This window comes from Rousettus aegyptiacus, unplaced genomic scaffold (genome assembly GCF_014176215.1).
Source record: "Rousettus aegyptiacus isolate mRouAeg1 unplaced genomic scaffold, mRouAeg1.p scaffold_m13_p_10, whole genome shotgun sequence".
Lineage (NCBI taxonomy): Eukaryota > Metazoa > Chordata > Mammalia > Chiroptera > Pteropodidae > Rousettus > Rousettus aegyptiacus.
The window spans coordinates 56,897,549-56,924,013 of NW_023416285.1; the positions used below are offsets into that span (position 1 = coordinate 56,897,549).

General features: G+C 31.2%; 1 pseudogene; it reads right to left on the bottom strand.

Moving 5' to 3' along the window:
• Nucleotides 1-21,470: 21,470 nt before the first annotated feature.
• LOC118607710 lies at nucleotides 21,471-21,842 on the bottom strand (annotated as a pseudogene).
• Between the last annotated feature and the right edge of the window lie 4,623 nt (nucleotides 21,843-26,465).

Below are 26,465 nucleotides of genomic sequence, written 5' to 3' on the forward strand. Positions count from 1 at the left end.
AACAAATAAATAAATAAACGCATTTGAAATATTCAATAAAGTTAATTAAATGTTCATAAAAATTTATTTATCAGTCTGAATTAAAGAAATATAAAGCACTTTTAACCTGAAGATGTAATGCTACTTTGACTTAATTAAATAGGAAACTTCTTTTTTTGTCTTTTCTTTCAATCAAGCAGGCATACGAATGAGAAAGATTGGGACACAAGTGTATGAGAGCACTTATTAAGTTTTCATGCTATTGAGAATATTGACAATAAAGAAATATTTTTAATAGCAAATTGTTATTTTTAAGTGTACTTTTTTATATATCTGGTACCTTGTTTAAGTGTTTGGCCTTGGTATAATTTGTAGTGAGACTCTACAGAAGAAGTAATGTGGGTCTTGTTTTCATATGGCTGTATCATAGGAGTACATAAAGAATATGATGTTCATACATTAGAATAAAGTAGAAGTCATATAACCGAAACAATAATAATATTGGTAGTAGTAATTGCCTTAATGACCTTTAATATTCAGGAGACACTATTCTAGGTTGTTTATGTATTACCTGATTTCATTTTTACAACCATCCTCTGAAGTAAGAAATGTTATCAGCATTTGTGAGAAGAGGAAAACTGAATCACGTAAAGGTTAAGTTGCCCAAGGTCATATAGCAAGGAGCTGGTAGAACTATATTGTTCTAGCATAAACCAACAAACAGCAAATCTTTTATTTTCAACTTCCAGGCTGTATAACCACAAGAATAAGTATGCGGAATAAAGGGATAAAGTCTTTTACACTCTTTCACTTGGGATAGTGCAAGATTATGGTACTTTATACCCATGATATGCTTCATGGAGGAATCAGGCAATTGCTTGAGGTAATCTGTAATCCCCAGAAGAGGGATTACAGATTAATCACAAAATAAAGAATTTTTATTCAGTGTTTTCGAATTCAAATGATTGAAATTTAGGCTATTGAGACAAGTTTCTTTCCAGAAGAAAAACTGAATACAGAGGATGTTCCCAAGTTATACAAAAGAAATACACACTGTCAAGTTTCAAGTATTATCTGCTGTGTGCCATGCTGCGTGCATAGGATTTTTCATGTGTGATTTGGATACTAAAAGGAGTGATTGATTGCCTAGCCTTGTAGTAGATATGAGACGAAGATTTTATCTGCATTAATTGAAACATTGTTATTCATTGAGCAATAATTAGTCAACTTCTTTATTTGACCTTTGAAAAAATATTTCTTGGAATTCGCCTACTTAGTTTGTTGAATATATTGGTGTAAATTTGTCTATATTATTCCCTGTTATACTTTTAGTATCTATTTTAATGACATTTGGCTCATTCCTGATTTCGTAATTTTTTTTTCTATTTTTTTTTTTCCTAATCAATCTAACTAGAGGCTTATGATTATTAAACTTCTTAAAGAAACCAGTTTGGTTTATTTGATTTCTGTTTTTGTTTCTGTTTTATATTTAGTTGATTGCCATTAGATTTTTATTATTATTTTCTTTCTCCTTCTTAATTTAGGTTTTATTGGCTTTTCCAGTTTTTTATATGGTATCCAAAGTTATTGATTTGGGGTGTTTCTTCTTCAGAAATGGATATTTAGTGATAAATTATATCTCTACTTACTGTTTTAGCTGCATAATTTAAGAACCATAGAGCAATAAATTATACCTGGGATGCTAAAGTAGTTTTTGTTATTTCAACTAACAGAAAAAGAGGAAAATGTAAATAATGAGATAATAACAAAAATTGCTTTATTCTATGTTATTTACTGTTCATTTGTTTAAACGTTTTATTCATTTTACAAGTAAATATTCATTGGATTTTTTAAATGTAAAGTATTTTGTAGTAAATTGTTACTGAATTGAATCCTTTTATGGATCAAATGTTTTTGCCATTTCAAAATTTATATATTGAAACTCTAATCCCCAGTATGATGATTTTTGGAGGTGAGGCTTTTGTAAGGTAATCAGGTCAAATTGGTGGACTCTTCATGAGTAGAAATAGTGCCCTCATGAAAAGAGACACTAGAGAGATGATCTCTTCATCTTGGCCATCTGAGGATATAGCAAGAAGGGGGCCATCTGGAAATCAGGAAGATGGCCTCCCTTAGACATCAAATGTGCCAACACCTTGATTGTGCAGATCTAGCCTCCAGAACTGTGAGAAATAAATTATTGTTTAAACCACAAGTCCATGATATTTTGTTACAGCAGCCTGAGTACACAAAGACATATCCCTTGTCATTGTGAAAGAGGTAATTTTTAGATATTACCATTAATATTTGAATATATGATTTAACAATACCTCCAAATACAGCCAAATTGGTATGAATTCTTAACCAAAAAAAAGCAAACAGTTACGTTTATTGTGGAAATCACATGTATTTTAAAATTATTATTTTTTCAATAATTATTGCTTAAAACTCAGTCATTTCTATTTCTCTTCATAGACTTTGATGATTACAACAGAGAGAACAACCATGCTGTAACAATAGAACAAATAAGAAATAGCTAAACTACTTCAGGGATAAATACTGGATCTACTATATTTGGCTTGATTGTTTTAAGTAAAGATTCCTTAACTCCTTTTGTGCTGGCTGGAAAATTACTATTTAGCTATCGCCCATGGGAACATAATGTTCTAACAATAAGCTTTCTGCTTCTGTACCCTCTGCTTGCACAACTGACCTGTGGGTTGACAGTTAGTAAAAAGAAGAAAAATAGACTTGTGTGTTCGAACAGAATGAGTTTAGGGCTCAAAAACCCTGTACCTTTACATTTCGAGGCTGCTTAATTTGGGGTCTGCGTACCCCTGGCAGACCCAGATGGCTGAATAAAGAGTGTGTTTCTTATAACTTACTGATTTCTGGTGGTCCATGTGTCTATCGGGGGCTGGTGGCTACAACACTGTTTTAAATTGATAATTTCTTGGATGCTTGAAGGAGCTAATAATTAAAGTTGTTCTTTAGCACAGGGTTCATAATTCAAACAGAAAGAGATAAAGGTAAATATGCTTCCTGTAGTTGGTTCATTTTTATCACTAAAATAGTTAAATCTGATTCATAATTTTTGGAGGTAATGATTAATGTAGTACATTATTTCTGATAAAAGTTTACTGGTTTTTATGATGAACTTACAGAAATTAGACATATATTGGATGAGGATCTACAAAGACTGTATAAGAGGCAAGCAAATTAAGAAAAGAACACAGAAAAAGGATCATATCTAAAAAGGACAAAATAAATTGAAAGCATAGTAGAAAATTACAAAATGGAGACAAAGGAACAAGAAAAAAAAGAAAATTGAATAGAAACAAAGACAAAAGAGAAAAGGAAATTAGCTCATGGATATTTTTTTTTCCTCTCAACTCCCAAGATTCAGGATTCTAGAAAGCAAACTCTAATTATCTGTCTTTGAATGTCTCAAAGCCTTCACTCTTCATTTTACTTAGATTACACACACACACACACACACACACACACACACACACACCACAGCAATATGCTATAGAGTTCAGAGGTTTTTTGTTAAATTTCTTTTTCATTATATAAGGAGAAACACTTAATATACATTATTCAAGCAGTAACAATAATTTTTTGACAAAATAATGTAAGACAAATCTGATTATATTTACTTTTGACCTTGAGTACACCATTAATGTGAGATTTATATATCAGAGAAAGATTTCAAATACCTTCTCTTACTTTCAGTTTTAACTACCTAGAGAATTTCTTCTTAGGTACAAAATAATTTTATGGAAAATGAATTATAATTACTTATTCTTCTCATCAACCTAGAAATATAAATTTTCTATATCTAAATCAAGAATTGTTTTCATTGTAAAAAAAAGTGTGAAGTATGGTATGCACAAGTAAAACTAAAACCTGAACAATACAATTATTATTTATCATAAATATGTATTTATTTTTCAAGCAATATAACTGACATTTCCAAAGGAGTAGAGAGAACAATCTTTTCAGCCCATCAGGCCGAGAATAGTTCTTTGCCATCAGCTAGCATGAAAAACCTCATAATTCATAATTCATGGGATGTTAGGTAGAATTCCTTGTTTGCCTCTGTATTGCAGAAATGTTAGCCTCATATTAAGCATTGTTCTGTACTCTAACAACAAAACTTGAAGATAAGATCCTAAAAGATGATAACTGGGTCCAAAATTGAAGCTTAATATTTTAGGAATACAAAATGCTCAACATTCATCAGATGTAAATAAATTGACTAGGCATCTCATCAACTGTTACCAGTTACACAAAATAGAAGAAATATTTAAGTCACACTCAACCAATTGAAACCAACCCATAAACAATAGGGATTATAGAACTAGTCAACAAATATGCTTAAACTATTATTATGACTGTATTCATATGCTTTAGAAGCTAAGTAGATGTTAAGTAGAGACATGGAAGATCTAAAAAAGACTGAAATAAAGCTACTGTAGATAAAAACGACAATGTCTGAGAATACTCTGGATGGTGTTAACAGCATATTAGAATAGATTAGTGAATTTGTGAATTTGAAGACATACATAGCAAAAAACAAACAAAAAAAATGAAAAATATAACAGAAGACAAGATAGAAAAAATAAAAAGAGCGAAAAAAGAGTGAAACAAAACCATAATGAAATACAAGGTAGATTATTTTTAAAGAACCAAATAAAACACCTAGAAATGAAAAAATATATAGTCATCAAAACTGAAATTTTAATGGATGGGTAAATCGTATAATAGATGTAGAATAGTGGGTTCTAGGAAAGTTCCAAGTGGCCTAATGTATTTGGAATTGGAAATCAGAAGAGAAAGAAGAGGCAATGGAAAGAATACTTCAGGAAATAATAACAGAATATTTTCCAAATTTAAGTAAACTATAAAACAGCAGATTTAAGAAAAAAATATATGTCAACAACAGTTTCAGGCCAGTAGGAGAAAAATGAAAGTATATTGTAGTAAGATTCTTACACTAAATGTGAAATGCTTTAATATACCCTGGAAGTAGTCTGTGACACATAAAGATATATACGATAAACTCTAATGCAACCACTATTAACAAAAATAATCATAGCAAAAAGTCAACAATTAGATTAAAAAGCAGTCGTAAAATATTTAAAGATAGTAGAAAAAAAAAAAGGAAACAAAGAACAGACAGGACAAATTGAAATTATATGGCAAAATGGTGTGGGTATTCACATCCAAAAATATCTATAATAACACTGAATTCAAAGATCAGACCAATAAAAGAAGAGATTATTTAATTATACAGTTTTCAAGAACTAGTTATATACTGCTTAGAAGAAACAATACACAATTTAAAGGAAAAAGAATGGAAAGAAGATATCTTGTTGTCATACATTGAAAAGAGTATTAGATTGACAATACTAATGTAGAAAAATTATTTTAAGAGCAAATAATATTATGAGGGATAGAGAGGGCTGTTAAATAATAATAAAGAAATAAACTTATCAAAAACATATGACAATCCAAAATATTATGTACCTAATAACAAAGCTTCAAAATCTACAAAGCAAAAACTTACAAAACTATGAAAAGAAATAAACAAATTCACAAATATCTGCCTCTACATAATCATTAGAATAAGTAACAGAAAATAAGTATGGCTATAAAATACCATCAATTCACTTGTTACTCATTATGAAACAATAACATTATTTTCAAGAGCTCTGGGAAAATTTATCAAGATGAAATACTTTCTGAGCCATAATACAAGTTTCAAGTCTGTATAAGTCTTTAAATCATACAAAATCTGTCTTCCGACAAAATTAAATTAAATTAGAATTCAATAGAAAGATACCTCAAAATCTTCAAATATTTGGAACTAGATCACTCAATACAAAATATGACACCAATATTAGTGATATGCAGCTAAAACAGTAATTAGAGATATAATTTATCACTAAATATCCATTTCTGAAGAAGAAACACCCAAAATCAATAACTTTGGATACCATATAAAAAACTGGAAAAGCCAATAAAACCTAAATTAAGAAGGAGAAAGAAAATAATAATAAAAATCTAATGGCAATCAACTAAATATAAAACAGAAACAAAAACAGAAATCAAATAAACCAAACTGGTTTCTTTAAGAAGTTTAATAATCATAAGCCTCTAGTTAGATTGATTAGAAAAAAAAAAATAGAAAAATAATTACAAAATCAGGAATGAGCCAAATGTCATTAAAATAGATACTAAAAGTATAACAGGGACTAATATAGACAAATTTACACCAATATATTCAACAAACTAAGTAGACGAATTCCAAGAAAGACATACTTTTATTCACCCCGTTAGTTATTACATATATTTTACAATTATATGTCCAATGTTCCTGTGACTTGAACAAAATATCTTCTATTTTTATAAGAATTGTATTCCAATACATGATATAGGTGATGGGTAGTAATAGATGTATGTGTGTGTGTATGTGTTGAAGACAGCGATGAGAGAGAGCAAAAGCATGGACAAGGGAGAGGGACCTGATACTTTAGATAGAGTAGCCAAGCGATGACCTCCTCGAGAATGTATATTATGGAAAAGTCACAGAGAAGTTTACCTGTGACTATTTTGAATGTCAATACTATAGTACAGATCTTTACCTAAAATCTTGACACTATATGTCTTGAGTTCAAAAATATTTTTGTTGATTTTTTTGGAAATTACAGACTCAGGGTTGTTATAAGTAGCACCCTGAACTGTCTGTGCACTGTATGTTGCAAGCAATTTTAAACTACTGTATACAAGTGGAAAGGGTATTAGAAGTGTAACTGTGCTATTATTTCAATAAAGACCTCTTGACACATAAAACTAAAAACCAAACAAACAAACATTGAGATAAGTAAAATCTCTAGATAGCTTTAAGTCAGCTCTGGGCAGATTTTGATGCCAGATGATTTGGGGTTAAGCCAGGTTTTTCATCCAACAACAGCAACAACAACAACAACTTGTATATGTACCATCTTCCTGAATACAGGTTGGAAACACTAGACCTGCTGTTCTCAACTAACTAGTTGTTGGTGAAGTTGTAATACAGCATAACCATATTGGAACTATAAAGAAAATGATGTGTGTGAGAGACAGAAAAATTAAATGCACTGGCAATTAATTCTACTTAGCACACACAATAAATATTACAGGTAAGAGATAAGGTTCTGGAACAAGAAAACTTAGGTTTTAACCTTGGCATTAAAATAAAGTGTGAGACTTTGAACAATTGACCCAAACTATCTAAAATTCAGATTAATTACTTGAAATACGAGTGTAATAATACTGTTAAGAAAGGCTATCAAAATTTAGAAATAAGACTAAAAGGAGCACAGGCCCAACTAAAGGCTACTTAATTATTTAAGAGTTGTGCTTTGTTCATTCCTTGCTTACTATTTATTAAAGGTTCCAGAATTAGTGAACTTACATGTTACTAGTAGACTTTTGTCTGATAGACATGTAAATATTTCTGTCCAATGGAAAATAAAACCTCAAAGTTTTTGGTTTATTATCTTATAGGACATTAACCACATTAATCAGTTTTTATCTAGCTGATCAATCCCCTTATAATATTATCATTAAAATGCCTATAAATATCCAGAGTCTCCAATGTATTTTGAAGTAGCCATAACATGTTATTGATTCTAGTATGAATGAATTGACCAAAATATTAAAAAAATATGATCTTTATATTAGTATCAAGATCATATTTTTAACATTTTGAAAATTACACTTTAACAATACTAATGTAAGGCTGGTTTGAGAATTAAATAAGATGATCTAGGAAAATGGTAACCATGTAGTAACTGTATATGTTTATTTTATTATTATTATTATACTTATTTTATTCAGAAATGTCCTTGTGCAGTTAGTATACAAGAATGTAACAGTTGGTATACAAGAATGTTGGTGCACAAGGATGTTGTCCAGATTCACCTATGAAGCATGTTATTAAAGTAAGATAGAACTATTTTTAAAGCTTCTCAGATCTCAGGAAAAAATGTTCTATGTGCTATATAGCCTTTGGGGAGAAAAAGTGGTGCTCTTCCTTTCAGAGAAGAAAAGAACTCAGGAATTGTATTTAACTTTGTTCATTTAGAAATTTTGTGTAGCTTCAACCATATGAAGAAGGCTGTCTAGTTTCAATTTCTAGGGAACATTTTGCAATCCTTTTTATATCTAGACAACTCAACTCTTAGGACAGAAAGCAGGACAAATACTGATTTTTTTTTTTTTTTTTTACTTTGCAGGCCTTTTTCATAACATTTTATGACTTTTATTTTTATTTATATGTTTAACGACCCTCTGTGGAAGTTAATATCATCTCCATTTTAGCGATAAAGACACTGAGGCTCGAAGAATTTTAACTATTTTCACAATATCATGAAACTCATTTGTTACAGAAACTATATTTGAATCATTTGGCAGTCTTCAAAGCTTATCTGTTTTTATTAACATATTATAGCCTCTTAGTATGCACAAAAGTACCCAAAGTTTTTCTTTATTTCTTTGGTTGCAATTTCTGTGCTTGAAAATTAATGAACTAGAATAAAAATTCTCTTGCATTAAGACAGAATCTTTGTCTCCTTTGATATAAGTATCTTTTTTCCCCATCAGACCAGCATTTCACACCTCAAGTAGACAAGTGCTAACGGAAACATTCATGAACTATTTCATCTGCATATGGAATATATTTTTTCTTTGTTTTTACTGATTTTGACTATATTCGATCCATGGTTTTTCTGACCTTGTTACTAAATATTAGTTATCCAGAAAACAGTAACATTTAAAAACTTGTCTCTAAATAAATTTGAAGTCTGTTTTTTTCAAGAGAAATGTACAAAATAGGAACTATATATATACAATTTCCATTCTTTCTGTCATATCTTTATGTCTATATTTATATCTATGTCTATATATATATATTCCCATAGAAACTAATATTTGGTCTTAATTTGTTACTCTGGAAATTCTGATTATTATGTATTTGGGCCTGAGAATATTCTCATTAATTGACTTAATAAAACAACATAAGCATTCAGGAATGCAAAATTAATAATTAAATTAAAAACAATTATTTCAAGGTCTTATTGAAATTGCATTCGTGTCAAGGTATCAAGGCCAATGTACCATTTACACTCCTATCTCATTTTAGTCACTTTTGGTCATCTTTTAGATGGTTTTTTTCGGGGCATATCAGAGGCGCTATGGACTGGAAAATACATGGCCTTAACACGAAGGCGGCCTCTCAACAGGAGAGAGATTTGGGTCTTATGTTTGTTACTTAACAGCTATTTGATCTTAGCTTTGTTGTTATTTGTTAAGTTTTATTATTTGACAAGTCAGAATTTCTCCAGAAAACAGAGATAATAATCCAATGGGTAGTTAAGTAAATTCTTCATATAAGATCCTTAAGAACTCTCAAAATTGTGAACTAACATTAACATGATTAATAGCCATATTTTATTCATATTTAGAAACTCAGAAAAATATTTTTCTACTTCCTATCAATACTCATGGATTACATAAAATAGGGCTGCTAGCTGTCATATTAAATTATATTTTTATTCCTGTCAGGTTTGTACTCAGAGAACACTTTTGTAAATTGCATAATTCAAATCCCAAATGGTAAATCACTTCATTTATAGAATGGCCTTAGTTCATACAACAGTAATTCTATCTTTTGTTTTCTAGACAACAACACATGCAAGACACCTCCAGAGTATTCACTCTATTCTTTGTTTTCTGTGTGACTGAAGAACTGAGTTACTGGCGTTGTTATCATGAGATAACCCTACAGTTGCATTTGAATTATTCCACACTATTGTAGTTAGTAATTGCCACTGTAAATGCGGATAATACTTAGCTACTTTTAAAGATAACCTTGTATTTAAGCATACCACAGATCTGTAATCCTCAAATGGGGGCCATAATCATAAACTCATAGTTTACACATGCAATTTAAGAGAGCTTATTTTAAATTATCACTGCTTTGTTTCTATTGTAGACTGCCAAATGATTCAATGTTTTGGTTTTAGTCCTATTATTTAACGTTTAATTTCACATAATGCTAGCATGGGAAATAAAATGTCCATGTGCTTATGATAAGCTGTAGTACATAATACTTAAAAATTTGGCTCAAATTTTGTATTTTCTTCATATTGGCTCTGTGACTTCGGGCAAAATACTTAACCTCTAAAGAGTCTCAACCCATAAAATAGGAAATAATAGAACTAATTACTTTGTAAATTAGGTTTTATAAGAATAAATGAGTTAATATTGAAATTACATAGAATAGTGCCTAAAAAAATAAATGTTTGATAAGTATCTTAAACAACAAAACAGAAAGTAGAGATTTTTCTCATTTAATTTATAGCATTATAAATATAGAATTCATTATTTATATTTACCAACAAGAAAACAGAGGCCTAGAGATGTTAAATAATTTGCCCAAAGTCACAAAGCTAGTAATTTATAAAATTTGGAATTCCAATTCGGTTGTGTTTTATGCCAGAGCTCAAGTTTTTACCATAATGGGATGCTGTTTCTTCATTCTAGATTTACCCACCATGTAAGGTTCTTCAATAATCCAGAGAAATATTAATAAAAACCACAATGAGAAGTCTGTGTTGTTTTTTACACCAACCCCTGAAATGACAAGAGGTGCTGCAAAGAGTACTTGGCCATAGATTAAGATGAATATATTTAGCTTCAAGAGAAACAAACACACTAACAGGCATATTGGAATAAGGAAAACTAGTCTGGTAAATATATAATGTGGACTTTTTAATGGAGAGTTAAATGACAGAAGGCAGAAAGCAGATGTAAATACCTGATTAAAAGTTATAGAAACAGTCATAAAAATACACACTGGTCCAAAACTCGGGAAATGAAAGGTGCCTGACAAAATGAGAACAATAGAAAAACAAATGAATAGGGTCATAGATGATTTTTTAATATAAACCAGAGGGTTTTTGTTATTCAACATTAAGAATTGTAAGCTATGTGGAGCATGAGTGTATTGGGCTGGTTTCAAAGTTCAAGTAGATTGATTTTATGATTTACCTATTTTAAGTTTTGCTAGAGGCAAAGTAAAGGCTTTAGTTCTTTTTGAGATTGTAATCTACTATTAACATTTTCTAATAATACTGCTGTAATTCATTTGGTGTAAGTACAATTCATAACCAATTTTAATACTCCAAAACTGTATTTCTAAGTACCTCTTACCATATGGAGGCACTATGCCTGGGAAAGAATAGTTAATCTTTATATGTACCTAATATGTGTTAACCACTGGGAATAAGGTTGTGAATCAAACTTTCAAGGCCCTCCTCCTAAGCAGGTTATGTTTATAAAGGTGAGGATATAAAAATATTTAAGTCATGAATAAATAAATAAAATATTCAGGTACTGATAAATTGATGTAGTAGGCAATGCTTTGTCATTTTCATTTGAGCAAGGAAGTGAAGGAATAAGCTTTGTAAATATTTGTGGAAAAGAGTTTCAGCCAGAAGGAATATCATATTCAAAAGTCAAATTGGGAATGAGATTGGCTGCTGCTATAGACTGAATACTTTGTTCCGCCAAAATTCATACATTAAATCCTACTCCCCTCCCAATTTAATAATATTAGGAGATGGATACTTTGGAGGGTGATTAGGTCTTAAAAATGGAAACCTCAAGAATGGGCTTAGCACTCTTATAAAAGAAACTCCAGAAATTTTCTTGGCCCTTCTGTCACGTGAGGACATAGTGAGAGACAGTCATCTATAAAACAGGAAGCAAGTCCTCAGCAGACACAGAATCTGCTACTACTTTGGACTTCTCAATCTCCAGAACTGTAAGAAATAAACTATTATTTAAACCATCCAGCCAATGCTATTCTGTTATAGCAGTCTGAACAGACTAAGACACATTCCTAAGACACATTAAGGAGACCGTTTGGACTGGATTGTGAAGAAAGAGGAAATGTCTGGCAAAATACAAGTTCAGAATGGCAGGCAGGACAGATCATGATGACCTTGACTCCTCGAATAAGAAATCTGGATATTATTCTAGTGAGTGGCCAAATATTGGTATGAGTCATATAACGTTTGAGTCAGCTGTTTGGCCTAGATACAGAAAAAAATGTGTAGTTAAGGAGAAGAGTTAGAAGGTTGGTATAAGATTCTGGTCAAAAGCCGATGATGATTTGAAATCAGTTTATGAAGGTGAGCTTAGAGTTAGAGATGATAAAACAGAAAGAATTTGGTAATGGAATGCTTGTGGACCCTATGGGAAGAAATAGAATGTTAATCTAAGAAAATTAAGGATGAACTCATTTATTGGAAAGATAAAGTTTGTGGTGAGCATATTTTGAAGAGGGGTATGAATAATTATGTTTGAAAACTTTAAATTTAATGTATCTTTTAGATATTTCAGAAATATTGAGCAGGTAATTAAATATATAATATTAGAACTCAGATCCAGGCTAAAATAGCTTGAGAATCATGGGCCATAATATTATGTGATAAGCACCATAATAGATGTGAAGCCATATTATTTAACAATCCCAGCAAGTTCGGGGACAATTTTACAAAGAAAGTTTCCTTGAAAACAACTTTTACAAGGGAAAAAAATATTTATTGAACATTTATTTTCTGCCACCCTCTTTGCATATACTATTTTTGGCTCAACAATCTAAACATTATGAAGAAATTGAGACACAGTGATAAAACATTACTTACCAAAAGCCATGTAATCATAAGAATAAAGAATGGAATCCACTTTCATTTTTAATTGATACCAGTGTCCCTTTCTACCACACACATCATGGGCTTTGTCCAACAAAGGAGAGATAAAGGTCAGGCAAAGTGAAAACAATAGGACATGTGTATAGTAAGAGATGAAGCACAGTTTGACTTAAGAACAGCGCTTTCTGTGAGCTAAACTGTGGTATGTGTAGCATTGGAACATGTAGGAGGTTGGGGCATAGGCTGGGCCAAGTGATGAAAAAAAAAACCTCTTGAATGATTAATCAAAGATCTCAGCCTTGATTCTGTTCAAAATGTAGATGCTATTGAGGACTCTAAGGTGGCGGATGGAACTATCCAGCTGGGGTTTCAGGAATATCAAATGTAGTGATAAAGTGGAGATGTAGCAACCTACATTCCTTTTAAGATATCTTTTAATTAAAATAACTATTTTATAATAGAAGAGATGGATTGGAAGAGTAAAAAGTTCACAATTAAAGGTTGATACCAAATAACATTAGAAATTCCCAAGCAATTTATCCTGAAAATTTCTTACAATGTCGTTTCTTCAGTTTTTTTTTTTAAAGGTATAATCATCTTAACAAATAAAATTCTAAAGACCATTATATAACCTATTATATAGTATGAGAACTATGACCTTTGATCATCACATCATCACAATATGTCATAATTGTATAACATTTAGGAGATTCTGCAGTTAAATTAGACAGATTTCCAGAAATCTGGTATTTTTGAAGAAGAGAAAATACACTGTCTTTGGTCCATCCTCTACATATATCACACTAATATAGATAAGTTCATATAATTTATGTATGCTTAAAAAGTACCAATGTGATATTTTAGAACAGATCTGAAACCATGTGTGTATCAACAGGGGTACCAAATAATCTGCTGAACCCCTTACTGATTTCCAAGTACTGTGTACTGGGAATACAGATGAATAAACCATTTCTTACACCTGAGGAGCTGTCTCCACATTTGCATACTTATTTTCAGATTCTGGAAGAAACACCTTTATCTTTAACAAAATTCCCTTTAGGAAGTAGATAGGGAAGTTTAATAATTAAGATGAGGAGAGCGGGTTCTTCAATATTCTTCTATATTAGGTTTAATTGTTTTGGAGAGTCAAAATAATCTCACTACCTGTCACAGATAGAAAATACTCAGAATAAAAATAAGATATTATATCCTTATAAATGTATTATTTGATTAATTACTTATTACCTGTCAAATTAATTTAAATCTTTATTATCTCAAAGATAATTATAATTCTCACATCCCCACTTGTTCAGCTTACAAATACACATAAACACACATACATTTCAAAGAAGATAGTTCATCTAATAGGTCCAGGTACATCAGTGACAGCATTTTTAAATTATTATAATGCTTTTCTCACAGATTATAGCAGTTGAGGACCTGTGAAAACAATTGTATAGTTGTTATTCTTAACCAGATGATCTTTTATTTTACCTGTGTTGCTGTTCTTCCACTAGATGTCAGCTATACACTAGCACTTTAGGATGTCGAACAAAGCAAATTCACTTTAGTTCTTAGAAATCTACCTGGTTAATTGTTAATAATAATTGCAAAAAAGGTATGGCTTTCTTCTGACAATAGAAAAACCACAGACTGGAGAAGTGGATTCAAAATAAAACTTTGCAAATTGATTTACAAATGCAGTGTCTTCAAACAATTTTCTAATATTCGATCCTTTCTCTTTTATTACAGTTAGTGTGTGGTATAGAATTTTACATATTTTCTGCCTCGATGACCCAGGGCCTGAAAAATATCATTTTGATAACAAACAATGAAAACCTTTCTTTCCATGAGGTGGTGAGAGCACATCTATGTGTCCTCCGTTTTAATAGTCACGAAAATACTAAGGAAAAGCAAGCAGTACAATACAAGATGTTGTTCCTCTGCAGCCCTGCCTGTCATTGATTTTAAGGCACTCAGGATGGTTGCAAGCTTCTTTCGAACAGAAGTTATTGGAAGTTGTGAAGACAGATCATAAAGGCTTAGATTTAAGAGTTCTTAACAGATTGTTAAAATGCCGCTTCATTTGTCTAGGCTTGGGAATTTTTGAAGTATCCAAATTTTTTCTGTGGTTACAATATTTGGAACTGTTAGAGATGTCATATTTATATTTTTTAGAGCAGTTTAAATAGCATTTGTTATGAAGCACTCTTAACAAGACAGAATGACAAAGAATAGTACCTTGGCTTACTAATTCATTATAACTTCTGACATATTGCTTTCTCTCTTGACAGGTATATTAAGAGATAAAAATTCTTGTTGTGGGTTTAAGAGTATTTAAAGAAGGTGCAGAGGAGTCATCACTCACAAGGCAAGAACAAAATGTATACTACAAGAAAAACATCTTACCTTAGAGTTCCAGAAAATCACACAAATGTGTACATGTTTAGCAGTCAGACTATAGATGAGCCATTTTGAAGAAAATGAATGCATGCAAACAAGAAATTCAAGAGAAAAACCACTAACAAAATTAGACTGACCAATACCAAGTACAGTCATAGAAACAAGGATAATATTAGTAACATCATGACACAAAAAAGCTAATGACCCTGATTCTATGAAATTCTGTTTCATTACGTATGGGAATGATAGATCATCAGTAATGCCATTGAGGGATGGGTGAATGTGTAGAACCTTGAAGAAAGTGTCTTATACATGCTTATAAATACATAGTAGGCACTCAGACCCTTCTATTCACAAACTCACAAACTTCTCTTTCTACCAGAGAACCACTTCTTCTGCAGCAATTCTGTAGCCTAAACAAACAATCCTGCAGACATTAAGTACAAATTTGCCTTCATTCATCTTAATAAACTCTGCTTTTCTTTTCCTACAAAAAAATTCTTCATCTTAGCTGGGACATAAATGGCGATTTTACCAATAGCTGATTCTGTATTCACAAACATCAAGTTAAAATGCTATTCATACATTCACTCATTCATTCTTTTATCTATTCATTCAATATGTATTAAGAACACTATGTCAGGAAGAAGAGTTCCAGGTACTCAAGATACAGCTAGAAACAGACTGATCTGGTTCTTGTTCTTTACATTTTAGTGGGAGGAGGCAGATGATATGTAAATAAATTATAAGCATGACAAACATTAAATAAGGTAGAAACTTTATCTGATAAATTTTCCATAGAAACTAAATCATGAGTAACTGTTATACTATAAATCCACATGAGCAGAAACTGCTCTTCTCATGAGGAAGAAGTTTTATTTTTGGATGGAGGTGAATAAAAAAAAACAAAAATAATGGAAAAGAAAATGCAGAATGCTTTTTGTACATTTTGGTGACTGCATAAAAATAATTATTAAATAAAAGATTCATCATACTTCTATATAAATTCTCAAAATAAATCAAATATCAGATTTGGTCAGATTAAAAAATCTGGTATGGCAACTTTCAGATAGAAAGCAAAAACAAACAAATTATATATTTTCTTCTACCTGTTTAATGATACTCTATCTCCTCATCTTTTACTAAATATACCTGTACAATCTTTTGGTCTTAAGGACATAATTTCTTCATGGATGTCTTCTTTATCCTTAGGTGAGATTTACACTCCTAAAGTAGGTAAAGCTCTTCTTTGCCAAGGTTTTCTTATCATCATGCTTAAGTTGTTCCTTGATTATTTTTTTCTCTACAGTTAATAAGATCTATAAGAACAGAAGCTTTTTCATCGTGTTTACAACCATATACACAGTGGTCAGAAAATTCACCAGCATATAATAGGTGTTTAATGAATGGTGGTTACTAATAGACAACCCTGCCATTTCTTCAACTAATCCATGTTGACTTCTAGGCAGCCTAAGTTAGCTGAAGAAAAACAGAAACTTAAAGACTTTTCTCAATCTGAAATACTATATTATTTCATTAAATACTATATTTTTCATTAAATCTGACATACTATATTATTTTAGTCCTTTCATTCTTCCATTATTTTAAAAGAACATTTTGTATTGTCTTCCCTCTTCAAATATTTGACATCTCTTTTCCAGTCTCCACTCTCCTCTTTGTCTGGTTTCCTATTTCACAGAGAAAACTGACTAGATCAGAAGAGAATTTCTATAAATGACCATTAGACTGCATCTTTGCCCACATTCTCTGTCATTTTTTTTTCTGTTACTACTGTTCGTGCACTCACTAACCTGATTCCTCTATATGAGCACATTATTCCAACTCCTCAAGAATATTCCAAGAGTTCTTATCTCCTTCTCTCAAATCAGTGGTTTTTGTTTTGAATGGGATCTTTCTCTACATTTGATATTTCTCATCCATGCTGATAATATTCTCTTCAGAGAAAAAGGTAAAAAAAATCTTACCTGGAAGTTTCATCCTTCAGATACCATTTTTTCTTTATAGTGGAGGGTCTCAATATAGAGTTCATGCAACAGGATGAAATTCTATGTAAATAAAAAAATAAAAAATAACTTGATATTTATTTTAACTGACTAAACATAATATCCTTGATGATGCACACTGACAACCCACCCCAAGTACTTTTTAAGCTTTAACTAAATATTTTTTATCATGATATATTACTTTAATACCAAAAATATTTTGTATACTTAGCATCACTTTGAAATTAGAATATTAGCTGTTTCCTATACATTACTATTTAAAAATTAAGAACTCTAGCTTTAGAGTAAAATACTTTGGTTTGTTGATGTTCACTGTTTTAAACTACTTTCTTCCCCATCCCTTCCAACTTTTTCAGTCAGGCTTTTGCCCACACTGCTCTACAAAATAGTTTTGTCATCATTGCTAATAATATGCATCTGCTAAAGCCAATAATCAGATCTGAATCTTCTTACCTGAGAAAGCATTTGTCACACTTTATTATCTTATGTTTGAAATACTGCCTTCTCTTCCAAGGTTACATTCTTCTGTTTTTCCCCTACCTCACTAGTCGTTTATTTTTCAGTTTCCTGTGCAAGCTTATCTTCATAAACAGAATTCCTTAGAGTACTATAGTTCTTGGTCCTTAGACCCTTTTTCTTTTTTCTTTAGTTGGTCCTCCCTTTTGTGATCTCAACCATTTCAATAACTTTAGGTAGGCTAAATGGTGATGATTTCCAAAAGCATAACTCTTATGGACCTCACACTTGAACAACAGATTGTTTTTCAAACTGTTTCCTCACATCTACCTTGAATGTCCAATAGATATCTCCAAACGAACCTGACCAAAATTGAATCGGGATCTCTCTCCCCAATGTGACCCAAACTTACAACCTTTTCCCATAGTCATATTCATCTTAGTTATGGCAACTCTACTGTTTTAGTTGCTTGGTCAAAAATCCAAGTCATTATTCACTCCTCTCTTTCATACTTCATAAGTAATTTATCAGCAAATCTTGACAGTTCTACATTGAAAATATACTTTTTATCTGACCACTTCCAGTTTCCTAAACAACTATCATGCTTATGCAAGCCCCACCTTTTCAAACTTAAGTTATTATAAAGGCACACTAACGATCTCTCTATATTCACCCATAATTCCCTCCAGTATATTCTAAATGCAGAAGTCTAAATAATCTTGTTAAGCACAAATGTAAATGGTCACATCTCTGCACTGAAATCCCCAATTGTTTCTTATCTCACTTGGGATAAAAGCAGAGGGCCAGTACATATTTTGGTTACCTGTGTACATTTGTGACATCTTCTATTATTTTCCTTCTGGCTTATTCTGCATAAGCTGCACTAAACTTCTGTTTTTTCTCTGAACACAGGTATATCCCTTTCTTGGGATATTTGCACTTTCTCTTCTCTCCAGAATATTATAGCGCTATATCTGTGTTACTTGCTTGCTCACCTCTTCAGCAAGAGCTTCTCTGGTGACTTTATTTATTTTTTGAAAATTGCCTACCTCTTTATTTCTATTTCTTTTTCTTTGTGAAAATTATTACCATCTAACACATATTTGCTTACTGTGTTTGTTGTCTTTTCTTCCCCATGCTTCTAGAATATAGCTCAATGGTTGAAATTACTTTGTTTACATCCCCCTGGGTTTAGGATAATATCTGAAATATCTGATAGGAATAGACACTCATATATATTTTTTAACAAATGAAGAAATAAGTGAGTAAATAAATAAATAAAATTTTACTATATATCTCTCTTCATTTGTCTCTTTTAATCATCTCTTTTCAGAGAGTGTAATGGCAAATTATAATAGCCAAATAAATAAATGATGAGTGAATATAAAAATGCTATGTACTGTTTGTGTCAAAAATTATGGTAGTCTTTTAAGAAGTAAAAGATTACCATATATATCTGGAATGTTTCAGTCCCTATTCAGTGTCTGCATGTTTATGTCATATCACTGTTTATCTAAAGTTTCAAAACAAAAACATACATTTTAATCAAAAAGAGCATAAAATAATATAAAACTGTTTAAATATCAATTATACTCTTGTTTTACATATTAAATCTCATGTTGAAGTCATCCTCTCATTGTTTTTTTGAATTGTATCTCATTTATATTGTTTGACTATTTGAAAGAATGATTTAAATTATTTGTTCTTCAGTAATATTCACTTTATTAAAAATAGAGATATTATTTAATACTGCTTGGATAAATTTTTTAGATTTTTATAGAAACTATGTATTTCTAAACAAAGATACCTATAACTAACTGAAAAATGGTCTTAAAAAATGCAGATGGTAATGACTGAATTTGTCTAGGCAACATTATTTTCTATTTATCTATTAACAAATGACTTCTCTAAATTAGCAACTTTGTCCAAAAGCATTTACCTAAGCAGGTTCAAAATATATAATTTAATATATTAAAATACAATATAATTTTAGATTATTTTAAACTACTTTCAGGAACTATATAAATATTATTCTTTGTATTTATTGACTAATCATTTTTATTTCTAGATAAGCTCTTTTTGAAAACAAATGTTTCCTGAATGTTTTTACAGCATTGATTAAATAAAACATATTAGCCACAGGCTGATTTTGACCTTTTATATCATTTTATAGTATAATTATTTAGAAAAATATTAAACGACATTTGCAAATTGTTTCTTCTATTTAATTGGACAGACAGAAAATGTCATTATATGTTTCTACCAGTCGACATGAAATTATTAAAATTCTGTCTGGCATTTCTCTCATTACCAAATTTGAGCTGAATTTGATCTCTTAATTATAGTAAATAGTTAAATATTGGAAAAAAATATTTAAAGCTTTACTTTTGTAAAGTTTATTATTTAACATCATCTTATCTAATTGTGCTAATTTGTAAACATTTCAAGGATATAATTCACATACAGACCCAGAAAAGCTTTACACACAGGCAGCTTAAGCATGTAAAGGTAAATATAACTTGAGGCATAACTCCTAAATTTAAAAATTTCTCCATTTCATTAAACCATATCTTTAATCATTTTTCTTCTCATATTAAGCTTTCTTTTAAACACAGATGCTCCCCCAAGTACTAGTACAGTAGGTCACACTTTGTTGTAAATCATGTTAATGATTTCCCCTATAACAAGATAAAAGAGTCAAGAAATGCACTATATAATTATGTTAATGCAAGAAGATGAAGAGGGAGGCAATAAAAGGTAGGCACTGGCCTGCAGAATGTTGCCCAAACTTTTGCTTCTGCCTAGGAAAAGCTTGAAAGTAAGCCTCATTCCCAGATATTAGTGGTTACTGGGGAAAAATATTATTTTCAAAAAATTGAAGAAGAAAGAACAACCCAAAACTTATTTTATGAGGCCAGCATTACCCTGACAGCAAAGCTACATAAGGACACTACAAGAAAAGAAAACTGCAGGCCGGTATCCCTGATGAATACACATGCAAAAATTCTCAACAAAATACTAGCAAACTGATTTCAACAGCACATTAAAAGCATTATACACCATGACCAGGTGAGATTTATCCCTAGGATGCAGAGACAGTTCAACACACACAAATCAATGACTATGATACACCACATTAAAAGAATAAAGTATAAAATTATCTCTATACACAAAAGACATTTGACAAAATTCAATATCCTTTTGTGATTAAAACCCTCCAAAATTCTTATAACTAATATACTGCACCCATCTGGTAGAATGTTGAGTTTCTGTATGCTTTCTCTTTACAGAAACAGGATATCAGAGAATGTTTCTTTGAATAAACCTCTGGGTGAGATATTCCAATCATATTAGAACCCAACACTGTACCTAACTCCACCCTCAGTCATATGAGCTTCACCATAATTAAAAATCTGTGTTCTCATCCTCAAAGGCTTAAAATCTCCTCGGAGGGAGGTTATACCTACACAAATTAGTCAATGAAATGAATTAAAATTTAAAGAAATATCCTTTTGAATAATTTATTAATAAAAGGCAGGCATAAAAAGATGACAAATATAGAGAATATCTGATAAGAACAGAAGTAGTTATAAAGCAAGCAAACTCTACATATCATACAGTCTCAGTAGACTTTTCTAATGAGATAGAATGTGAAGTAAGCCTTAAATATATATAGAGTTAGAAGTAGTGATGGATGGGTTGTAGTTAACAGGTGGGGAGACGATAAGATCTATTTGTAGTAGATATACAGAAGACACAAAAGAAGAGCTCTTAAGTGTGGAATGCTACACTGAAGGCAGATTATGGAGAACCTTGAAATCCAGAGGCCAATGTTTAAATTTCACTCAAGAAGCAATAGGAAACCAAGATATGTTTTTTTTGTTGTTATTGTTTCATTGTTTTCCTTCTTGGCTGCTGCCTTTTTCATGGCTGTAAGAATGTTGCTGAGCTCCTCTCTTGCTCTTGGCATGAACGTGTGTCCCCATCCTTTTCTTGATGAATTTCTGGGCCTGCTTGTCCTTAGAGATCTTGAGCAGTAACATGACACGCTACTTATAGGTGACAGAGCCGCAAACCTCTTGGATCATGTCTTGCATGAACTTGGTGTGTTTGGTGAGGCGCCTGTGAGGCAGCTGTGTCTCAGTTTGCCCATGTTCTTGGTCACTTTGCAGCCCACTTTGAGGCCCATGGCCAAGGTGTAGCATAGAGCCATCCATGGCTGCTACTCTTCAGTGGTTGCCGCGGCCCAAGGTATGTGTTCTTTAGCTAAGTTATAAACTATGATTTTTAAAAAGTCCTGACTAAGTAACAGTAATGCCTATTTTTAAAACATTTTCTATGGAGTTGATACTAAACAAGTGCTTTCTATCTATTATTTCACTTATCCACACTACAAACATTAGCTAGAAATGATGACTACCATCATACCCCTGGAAATGAAAAATCTGAGTCATGAAAAACCATACAGCTGTTAAGCAGCAAAGCTGAGTTCCAAACTCAGGTATTTTGTCCCCAGAACACATGCTATACCACTCTAAGATTGACTTTTTAAAGTTAAGTGCTTAAGAAAATAATAGCTACTGTATTCTAATAAGATTCCTAGGACGTTATTATTATTTTCCCCTATTTTGTGCATATACCTAAATTTTTTAAGCACTTTCTATGTGCCTATACTTTCCATGTGCCAGAATTTGTTCTAATATCTTTATGGACATTATTATTATCCTCATTATAAAGTCGATATTCAGATAAATTGAAAAGCATTAAATGGAAGCAGTTTCACCAGAGAGGTGACAATTATAGAGTTCAAATGCACGTAATTATGTCCAACCTAAAACGATTTTCTCCTAGAATTTCTGGTGAGAAAATATAGCTTCTGGAGCCCCTATGCATAGATACCTATGCATCTATTTTTTTAAAAGATATTGGATATTACTCAATTTTTATTTTATAACAGACTGTGTGTGTCCCTACACAATATTTAAGGGGATTTACTGAGATGGTATTGTACATTTTTTCCTAGGTCTGAGAAATGCAATTAAAAGTTAAATTCAATTAAAATTAGGAGTGATGAATGCTTACTACATGCAATACGTATGTTTTCTTAGTCAATTTCATAAAAAGGTCATGACATTTTTGGCATATCGAATATGAGAAAGTTTTGGCTTAGAAACATTTACTAACTTGCTTAGGACAATGTAGCTAGCAATTGGCAGAATGTAAATTTGAACACGGGTGTTTTTTGTTTTAATTTCAAAATCAATACTTTTTGCAACTCAATGACATAAAAATAGTGCTTACGTTAAATTGGAATCGAATTATATTTTAACTCTCTAATTATACTTTTATATATAATTGCTCCCATCATATATATAGTTGAAGACATTAAAATGTAAAGTCATGTTTAGCATTTATAACCAGCAGATGTTAATGGGCATTCCCATAGACATAAATTTTATGGATTGTTGGTAACATCTTAGTTGAAAGTGAACACAAATATTTTTTATGATCAGAAAATAGGAAATGATCATAGACTATATATCGAACTTCTTTCCTCTCTTTTAAAATAAAAAGAATATTAAATTTTTGTAGTTCATGAATTCTGAATTAATATTTTAAAACTCACATATTTCTAATGCAACTCTCTGTAACTGTTTTTTCTAGAGTTTCCATTCACATGATTGCCATTCTACTATAGTCTACAGTTTCAAGGTGGATCTGTAAACTAAGCCTAACCATTGCAGTATCGACACATACATTTATTGCACTTATTTAATATTAATTTGATTTACAAGTTTGCTCATGTAGTTGTAGTTTATAGGGAGTCATTTAAAGCTTACTTTTGTATAAATACCTTCTGAGGCACTTTTGACATGCCTAACATTTTTCTTTCCCAGGAGGTTTTTCTTAGTAACAGGTTTTACTTTATGGGTAAAATCAATTCCAGGACATTCATACATTTTCTAAGTGCATATTGTCTTTCATTTATTACCTAAACTTTATTTCTTTTAATGACATAGATATATTTCAAATACAATGCAGAAGTTTCTTACATTTGATTCAGATTTTGTGAAACATACCAAATGTGTGCTTTTAAAAATAAATTCAGAAGCTAATTGGTGTCAGAGTGCATGGTGAGTCCAGATCATTAAATGGCAAAAAAATAGAGGGCATGGATCGCTAGCTTTTCTACTTAAGGAGTGCAAGTAGCTGAATGGTTAAAATAACAGGCAGAGTGTCCAATCTTACTTTCTATGCTTGTGTCTACACATGAATGACTATTTTTTTTTTTACAAAGTTACTTAAGCTCTCTGCCTCTGAGTCATCCATCTGTAAAAGAGAAATGCTGTTATCTTCCATTTTCAAAAAAAAAAAAAAAAAAAGCTGTAGAGAGCATAATTAGTATATTTAAACAAATTTAGAAGCTTCAATTTTAATGTAGGTATAAAAAAATATTTTGGCTTTTGCATAATTTCTTTAGGTAGCTTAAGCAAATGTTTTTCCAAACATATTAAATCGCTTTATATTATAAGAAGTACATGAAATAGTGGTTATATTTACTATCTAATAGCATAAATGACTAATACTTATGAGGGAGAGTTTTAACTTAGGCCTTTTCTCCCTTGCACCCTCCCTTCCTTCCCTTCCTTCCTTCCTTCTTTCTTTCTTACTTTTCACTATATGCTTCTAAAGTGCTCAGCTTCTGTGAGTTCAGCAATATTTTTTTTCTACATTGTTAGTAGCCAGTCATTTGTGAACTGGAAATTTAGAATTCTAATTGCCCAACAACCTCTGCCTCAGTAATGGCACAACAGCTCCCTTGTTTCAGAAAAAAACTCCAGTTTCTCTCTGGAGAAAATATCCTTCCCATTTTTTTTTTTAAATTAAGTTTTTTGAGATAAGAGCTGACAGCTCTCTAGATGACTTCATATTCTCTTCATTCTATTATGGTATAATTTGTAGAAATCTGATCCAAACAAAGCCTATCTTGATTATTTCATTAATTTTGCCATGGGATTTGTGCAAGGATTGCAAAGCAACTGAGTGAATAAAAATTCTATCTCAGAATTATATCGAAGTGGAGCTTGGAAAAATAACCAGTTTAGTTTTGATAATTAAATAGTGAGATTGTAACAATTAGTGTCCTTTAGCCATATGTTCCCTCTCACACTACTACATCTTCATTGCATATTTTCTTATCATTATAGATCAAATCAAAATAAGGAAGAATAAAGCCAGTATAGGCAAATACACTATGCTTCTGAACAACCAACTATAAAATAGACTGAATATAAAGACACTTATGAAGGAAAAGAAAGCTATCCTTCTATTTTCTCATTTTTTTTTAATACCTAAATATTTAAATCGGAATATGTGGCCTGTTATCTACGTGGTGCAAGTCAAGTCAACCCAGAAATCAGGCTTGGAATATCTGTAGTATTCATAATGGATAAATATCTGAGGAAAAATGAACTACCATGAAATATTATGCAAATTGTATAATGATCTCGATAAATCCAGTCATTTAATCAATCTACCTAGGTAGGTAGGATTAGAATACAGTGTCAGATTACTTTGAATGAGGTTTCATACATAATTTCTCTTTAGTACTAATATTTTATAATCTATGTATGACCCTGCTATTTCAGGATTAGATCTAAATATGTATTTGATCAATACCCTCCCTTTTTGATGATATGAATTTTTACTCTACTTTTTAGCCATATGTTCCCTCTCACACTACTACATCTTTGTAGGTTTGATATAAAAGATAATAAACAATCCTGAGGAAACTCTTTAATTTTAGTAAAAAGATACTTATTAAAATGGATGCACTTTCTACATATCAGTAAATGTATGCTCCAATTTTTGACAGACTTTCATTACAAATGTTGCACAACATGCTTCTTGCCATTAAATGATGTTTTAAGTATTTGTCACCAGGAATATATCCAAGAAAATGAGTTCTCAGTGATAAGGTAACCAAGTTTCCAGAGCTCTTTTTCTGTTGAAATTTCTGACACTTTGTCATAAAATTTCTCTTCCAACCATTAGCAAATAAAGTGAAGGATAAAAGTAAAGGAAACACGGCTACTTCCTGACATCTGGGAAAATCTGAACATGGTTGTTGATATTTTTTATACTAGCTGGTGTCACAAATGATCATTGAGGGCAAGGGTTTAAGATTACCAAAGGGGAAAAAAAAAGATTAAGGACGTCAATACATTCTTGCCTTTAATCTTTCATGCTATTTCTCTAATAGCACTTTGGATAGAAAACCAGTTCAAGACGTTTTTATATTTAGTAATTACAAAAATAGTGTCTGCACATAAAGCTGGCTGCTCTCTAACTCAAATATTATTTATATAAACATTGACACAGGTCCTGCTGAGTATTACATGCTCTAAGATAAAATCATCTTTACTTTCTTGGGTGAGTTATGGTTAGTTGGAGGCATAAAAAAAACTATAAACTCAAAATTGTGGAAGATTTGAGCCTAAAATATTTTTGCCTAGGCCATATATATCAGTAGGCTTCTAATTGGAATTCCAATCGAGCTTTTGTTTAAGATTATTTCATGGAAGACAGTCACCTTCCATGAAATATTAACAATTACCTTTCTCTTCCTTTTAAGTACAACACACCAGTAGTTATTCACCCAGATAAGCTATATGAAATCTTTTCTTAAAGATAAAATTATTAACCCATGTAAATTGTAATCAACTATAATTCATTTTTTTTCACCATTCATTTTCTCTCTGAATCAGCCAGTTCACTGGCAACCGCATTAGTTCTATTTCCAAAATAGGTTCCTGATCTGCCCATACTTTTTTTA